The 6,731-nt window shown below is 35.9% G+C and overlaps 1 long non-coding RNA gene across 1 annotated transcript; it reads left to right on the top strand.

The window, feature by feature from the left end:
• Window positions 1-4,661: 4,661 nt before the first annotated feature.
• LOC117317253 lies at window positions 4,662-5,910 on the top strand. The gene is made up of 2 exons (XR_004530154.1): window positions 4,662-4,857; window positions 5,410-5,910. It is a non-coding gene; the product is annotated as an uncharacterized LOC117317253 (long non-coding RNA).
• Window positions 5,911-6,731: the final 821 nt, after the last annotated feature.

Raw genomic sequence — 6,731 nt, 5'->3', positions numbered from 1 at the left:
CATAAAGTTATGAATGGATTTAAACCCAATTTGGTCAGAAACATCCTTGGGGGAAGGGGAACAGATTTTGCATAAATGGTGACTCTGACCCCCAAGGGACCAAAGGGGCGGGGCCCAACAGGGAAAATAAATGTAGTTCATTTAAATCGCTACTAGTCATAAAGTGATGAATGCATGTTCTAAAAACAATTCTTGAGGTCTTTAAGACCTTAAAGAATCTGGACTTCATTAATCTTTAAAGCAGTTGGGATCCCCCTTTCTATAACCATATATAGCATTGTTTGAGATTTACAAATTAAAACGAATTGAACATGAACATTACTTTGACATTTGTTCTAATCCAACAGGTGAGCAATACAGGCCCCATGGGCCTCTTGTTTAAATTGGTTCAAGGCAGGTGTTTTTAGTGAATGATTTGATAAAAAATCCAGACAACTTAATCTGATGAGGAGTTTTTACAAAATTTTAGAATTAATACCAATTTTCTGCAATATCATGGATTAATTTTGGCTATCAAAAGGTATTTTAGAAATCATGATTTTCAGATAGAAAGAATTCCTCAGCCTATTTTACCACTTATGCTAGAAATATTTTTTTTTAAATAAAAAGGGAGTTAAAGACTTTTATAATTCAATCATAGCTCCAGCATCAACACCTACTGGCACCAGTAAATGGAACCAAGAGTTCAATTTTGTTAAGGAAAAATGGTCAAAAATTTATAAACTTACTTTTACAGTAACTAAAAATTCAAAATTGATATGGTTTCAAACTAGAATCATCCACCACATTTTAGTAACAAACACCTTTCTCTATAAAATAAACTTAAAACCAAGTCCTTTATGGACTTTTTGTAATTTAGAAAATGAGTCAATTTTGCATTGCTTATGGGAATGTAGAGAAGTACAAGTGTTCCTACAGAGATTAGAAAACTTGTTAGATATACTTCTAGTACCTTTTGCTTATGATAAAGAATCATTTCTTTTTGGTATATTTTCACACCAATGTAGCTATGTTGATAATGAAATACTAATTATTATAAAAAAAACTATATATACAAAACTAGATGTCTTAACAGTTCTCTGAATATCAACGCTTTGATTAATACCATTAAAGATAATTTCAAGGTTCAAACGTACATAAAGGGTCAAAAAGAAAGTATTAAAAAAAAGGAGTAAATGGAAACCTCTTTTAGACCTTTAGCTAATCAAACATTCAGTGTTTTTGAATGACCTTGAACAGCAATTAAATGTTATCTATATTATTATATATTTTGGGACTCCTATTATGTATTGAAATATTCAGGCTTTTAATCGATAAAGTAAGTGTATTCACCTACGTAGCTGATTAATTTACTTACTTTTATTATTAGTATTATTGTTTCACATATTTATATATTTGTTATACAAAATCTCTTATATCATCAAATGTATAAAGGAAAATATACCTTTTCCCTCCTCTCCTCTTTCCTCCCCCCATCTCTCTCTCTCTCTCTCTCTCTCTCTCTCTCTCTCTCTCTCTCTCTCTCTCTCTCTCTGCTTTATTTATTGTTGTACATTGTATTTATCTATTTATTTATTTATGTATGTACTTACTACTTGTATTTACTTAGTATCCAATTATTTTACTTACCTATGATTGATTATTTTTGTCTTTCATTTTATCTCTCAAACAGCTTTAAAATGGTAATGAAAGTCTATGAGGATTAGCTAGTATTAACTATTAAAGTGTACCTTCTATTTAATTGGGAATGTGTCAGTGTGTGAAAGATGTCTATACGTCATTTATGTTTACTATGCTTAATTTTGAAAAATAAAGTAAATTAAAAAAATATATATATATATCAAAAAAAAAAATCAACGAGCATTCCATTCAGAAAAAAACGTTATATTACCTAACATACCTATAAACCTTAAATGAATACTAAGAAACAAAAAAAGAGCTCAAGAAATATATAAAATTAAGTAGAAATGAAATCAGACCTACTGCTGAACGAAAATGGAACCAAGTATTCAATATAAATGAAGAAACATGGAAAAAAATATATGTATCTCCCTTCAATACCACTACAAACTCAAAACTACAATGGCGACAATACAGAATAAATAACAGAATATTAATTACAAATTCATTTTTATTCAAAATTGGAAAATCAAATAATAATGGGTTTTTTTGTATGTATTTTTTTTCCGTTTAAGTGCATTTTATGTCTATGCTTTTTTTTGATGGTTTTTCTGTGCATAAATGTAAAACTGTTCTCTTTTGTAAGTGTTATTTCTGATTGTTTTTTTGTTTTGGTTTGTTTTTCCTCTGTGTGTGTGTGTGTTTGTTTTTTGTCCATTGTTATGTATTAATTCAATATTCAAGTACAATGTATATTGCATTTCTGAATATTTATGATGTATTGCTTCTCTTTCGTGTTTATTTTATGTATTGTATGTCTTGTGTAAATAATTTTGAAAATGAATAAAAAAATAAATTTAAAAAAAAAATCAAAATAATAGATATGAGCCATTTCAGAAGACTTCATTTGATTATCAAACCGTCCTGAATCCGACATAATGTTACAGCGATAATCGCGATCAGTAAGACACTTAATCATATTCATTTAAATGCTTGGACGCGTTCGGATGTTATGACGCCAGTCAACATATTTTACTCTTGTCCAGTTAACATGTTTATCTAGTAATTTTATCGGAAACAGTCGAAAATGATTGATTTACATTGAGAGACAGATAAAAAGAGTTGCTATCTTATATTATTTATTTGGCAGGCAAATCTGGTACTAGAGTCTACATGTATTCGGGAACAATTCTTACCCCTGCAACTTGCAAAAGAAATAAAATAAACAAAAACAAGACCGGCAACAACCTTTCAGACACAAACAGGGTAACCTCCAACTACGTATTAAAACCGTGATGTGATGAAACATCTGGAAAAATCTAACAAGTGAGATATTTTTATTGTTCCCTTCTTAATGAATAAAGCATGGTGATTGCTATTATTATCACATGTAGCAATAAAATAAGTGGTAACAAAAAATGTCCCTCCAAGGTTTCTCTCATTAAATGATAAAAGCCCATGAACATTGATACTACCTAGATAATATTTTCGGGGCTGTACGAGGGCTGATTGATAAGTTGTGAGCCTCATATTGAAGGATATGAATTTTGCCGTACATATTTATCATTTTTCAACACAATCCCCTTCAGTATCTATATACTTTTGCCAGCGGTGTTTAAGGGCTTCAATGCCACTTTTATAGAACTGTTCTTGGCTGTTCAGAAAGTCGTGCACTGCATGTTAGGGTTAGGGTAAGGGTTAGGGTGCCTGAAATAGCTGTTTTCAGTTTTGGAAATAGATACAAGTCTGATGGAGCGAGATCAGGTGAATAAGGCGGATGCTCAATCAATTTAAAGCCACCATCGTGAATGGCAGCCATGGCAATGGCAAACTTGTGAACAGGAACATAGTCCTGATGGAATAACACACCTTTAGTGAGCTTTTCGCGGCGCTGAAGTTTAATATTTCCCCATAACTACCTCAGAAGTGAAGCATAGTATGTGTTATTGATTGTTTGTCCCTTTTGGAGATAATCTATCAGCAAATACTATCTGCATCCCAGAAAATCGAGGCCATAACCTTCCAAGCTGATGCAACAGTCTTTGGCGGGGGAAAGCCAAGGTTCCATCCAATGTTTTGATTCTTGTTTGACCTCTGGGGAAAACGATGGACCCATGTTTCATCCATAGTGACAAATCTCTGAAGAAAGTTAGCAGAATCTTCCTCAAAAAGGTTAAGATTAGCAGCGATAATGTGTGTCTGGTGTGCTTCTGGTCAACTGTCAGAAGTATTGGTACCCATCGGGCCGAAAGCTTGCTCATTTAAAGATCCCCCGTCAGAATGGAATGTACTCTTTCCTGTAAAATGCCAACTCTACTGGCTATATTTTTTTCTGTGACTCGTCTGTCAGTCATAACAATATCAATATCATGAACTTTATTGACCATTTCTGGGGTTTCAACATTGACAGGCCTTCCAGGACGGGGTCATCCTCAAGGCTCTGTTGGCCGCGTTTAACTTCGGCCACCCACCTTTTCACTAACATATATGAAGGGGAATTATCACTTATTGGATCACTGTTCTAGCATCGATTTTGCCCATTTTACAAAAGCCGCGTGTCTTGTTTACTCTAGAGTGCTACCTCGTCGATATAAACTTACCAAATGAGACCAATCGATGGGAACACGGCCCGTTATAGTCAGAAAATAGTAGGACTTAAAAAGAACATCCTTGAGTACCTCCTTCAATAAGAAGCTCACAGCATACATGTATCAATCAACCCTCGTATGTGCTTCTGCCTTCCTTCACTCCGGTCTCGTTAACCATGACATATTGTCCTAGATACCCGTTGTCGTATAACGGACTCGTAAAAATGACGGACCAGGAGCATCATAGGAGGTGGGTGTGCACTTTCTACTACACAACAGATACTCGTCCTCGTGATCACGACTGCTTGTGTTCCCCTTACATATATCCTCACATGACCACGACTGCTTGTGTTCCCCTTATATCTATCCTCACATGACCTCGAATTGTATTTTTCTCCATAAACTCATATGACCCCGATTGTTTATTTATCCACATATACTCTGTCACGTCGTATGTATATAATTGTTATTTGTTGTCGTGCGGTGTTTGTAATTATATGTTCCTAATTGGCTACCGTACGGGAGTGTGTGACCAGGTAGGTGCGAGGTCATAATGAGTTAAAGTCTCGGACCGCGATTTACGGGTGTTTTACCCTATTTATACTGCGTTAGCAGTGGAATTTATATCAGGCACAGATGTCAGACTGTGGTAAGTCTATCTTTATATTTCTGTACATATTTTACTGTTTTCATAGCCTTATTTTTGATAAATATCTTTGGTAAACACTCTTTAAAGAGCGTGCGGCTCAGTGATGCGTAACATTGTTGTTATTGTTTGTTGTGCTTATTTAAGGTATATATTTACGAATATTGCTTTGTAATTTGCCATAAACATTATTTAAGCTATGTGTATATATATTTGTAATTATTATAACTTAAACTAATGTTATAAATTTGAAGTGTACTCAGGTGAGAACGTATGCATGTTTTGAAAAGTATGGAAGCCTTGAGTGGCCGTATGATGTGTGCATTGTTTTCAACATAGTTCTTAGGATATTCTGAGCCCGCACATAGTCGTTTGTGAAATCATTATCTATTACATTGTAGTATATTGTGAGTAATATATAACGGTAATTTAGCCTTTTTCCTATTAATAATTAATATTGATATTAATTATTTGATTAAGATTGTTGTGTAATAACTTCGGTATAAGTGAGGTTTGTGTGCAAGTATTAGACAACTTGTATAATTATTCTTTAAGCTCCATGTGAGGGTCACACCAGCATATGAACCCCTACCAGGGCCTATACCATCGCCAGGGAATGCCGGCGCCAGGACCATCAGACAGGATGGTCAGCCATCATTACATCCCGAGCGCCAGGACAGGTCAGGAGGTACAGGAGTGATTTAAACACTGACAAGCTTGAGGAGGTTTGTGCTCCAGAAGTGCTACAGTGTCAGTGTTTGGATGTGTCACATAAGGTGTTTGTGTAACCAACGTGCTTAGTGTTGTTGGTTGTTGGTATCCTGTGTGGAAACCTTAACTTGTATTCTGACTACGGTTGGAAATACGTCATGTGTAATGGACTGGCACAGTTATAGCTACAGCTACAGATATACCGCACATGTTTGATGCGCGTTTGTGGATTTGATTGACCATTGTTTTGGAGCAGAGACTTTAATTTAGTGAATCTAAATTTGTGTGGAAATGGCTGAGAGTGAGTGTGTTTTTTTGTTTTGTTGTAAATAAATTGTTAATTTTCATATCCAATGTTGTTTTCATTTCTCATCTAACTACTCGACGCTCGTCCTACGTAACATACTCGTCCTCATATGACCCGACTGTTTGCTTCCCCATAGAAACCCGTCCCCATATGACCCCGACTGTTTGTCTCCATAGATAACCGTCCTCATATGACCCCGACTGTTTGTGTCTCCATAGATAACAGTCCTTATATGACCTCGACTGTTTGCTTCCCAATAGAAACCCGTCCTCATATGACCCCGACTGTTTGCGTCCCCATAGATACCCGTTCAATATGACCCCGACTGTCTGTGTCCCCATAGTTACTCGTTCAATATGACCCCGACTGTTTGCGTCCCCATATATACCCGTCCCCATATGACCCCAACTGTTTGTATCTCCCGAGATACCCGTCCCCATATGACCCCGACTGTTTGTTTCTCCAAAGATAACCGTCCCCATATGACCCCGACTGTTTGCTTCCCCATAGAAACCCGTCCCCATATGACTTCGACTGTTTGTGTCTCCATAGATAACCGTCCTCATATGAACCCGACTGTTTGTGTCCCCATAGTTACCCATCCTCAAATGACCCCGACTGTTTGTGTCCCCATAGACACGCGTCCCCATATGCCTCCGGCTGTTTGTATCCCCCTATATATACCCGTCGTCATAGGAACATTCTTAGCGACATGTACATTTCCCATTGTTGTTCTTTCAGTGTACTGTTCAATTCCAACACAATTAATGACATCATTGTTCAGCTTCATGGAGATGCAGTAGGCTATATTCACTTTCACTTTCAGTACCGTGTTGTTTTTAAAAAAGTAGAAAAGCCG

The sequence above is a fragment of the Pecten maximus genome, chromosome 19 (genome assembly GCF_902652985.1).
Source record: "Pecten maximus chromosome 19, xPecMax1.1, whole genome shotgun sequence".
Taxonomy (NCBI): domain Eukaryota; kingdom Metazoa; phylum Mollusca; class Bivalvia; order Pectinida; family Pectinidae; genus Pecten; species Pecten maximus.
This window is presented reverse-complemented; position numbering and strand designations above follow the sequence as displayed.